This window comes from Pundamilia nyererei, unplaced genomic scaffold (genome assembly GCF_000239375.1).
Source record: "Pundamilia nyererei isolate P.nyererei 1_Seehausen unplaced genomic scaffold, PunNye1.0 scaffold00028, whole genome shotgun sequence".
Taxonomy (NCBI): domain Eukaryota; kingdom Metazoa; phylum Chordata; class Actinopteri; order Cichliformes; family Cichlidae; genus Pundamilia; species Pundamilia nyererei.
The window spans coordinates 2,415,176-2,416,015 of record NW_005187429.1 but is presented as its reverse complement, the minus strand read 5'-3'; positions in this window follow the sequence as shown (position 1 = coordinate 2,416,015).

Sequence of the window (840 nt, the reverse complement as noted above, 5' to 3'; positions counted from 1 at the left end):
TCCTAGTATTCTATGGGAAATGCCAGTTGGGCTCCAAAGACCTTCTATGTCCCTGTCCAGCTTTTTCTTGTGTAATTGTCTCTTGGAATTTCCTCTGTAGTTTTCATTTTGGTTCTGATTTGGAGGTTGTCTCATTGTTGCACCTGTAAAGTCCACCAGCTACTTCAGTGAGCAGATCAATATCCCAGATGTTTCACTGATTTGATGCTATTCTACGGTGGCCCTGAGAGGCCAAATGGACTGCAACTTAAGAAAACACCAGCATTAAGAAAAACATTGCAAAAGCACACAAAACACAACAGAAATAGGAAAAAAATCTGATTTCCAAAAGCACAAGGGATGTGTTTCGGGGGAGAATATAACCCGACAGACCAGTTGCAGGAACCAAAATATGCTGAGAATTGCGCTGGGAGACGCTTAAAAGTGGAGGACCTATTGGTTTTGTGAAGAAAGAAAAGAGGAGAGGTAAGTGTGTTAGACTAACTATTAGCCTAAAAATCCGTCATCAGTATTATATGAATCATGATGAAACACGCCTACCATGTTTTGGGTTCCTGCAACTGGTCCGTCGGGTTATTGTCTCCCTGGAAACACTTCCCTTGTTTTTTCCTATTTCTGTTTTTGTTTATCCTATTTGTGTCTTCGTTTTTCCTATTTCCGTTTTGTTTTGTGTGCTTTTTCAATGTTTTTCTTATTGCTGGTGTTTTCTGAAGCTGCAGTCTGTTTGGCCTCTCAGGGCCACTGTACCATTCTGATTTAAAAGGAGAACCAAATTGTCCAAGCAGTTTGTCACCATTATCAAGTGAAATTATATTTTATTACTCTGTTACTTGCCATTAA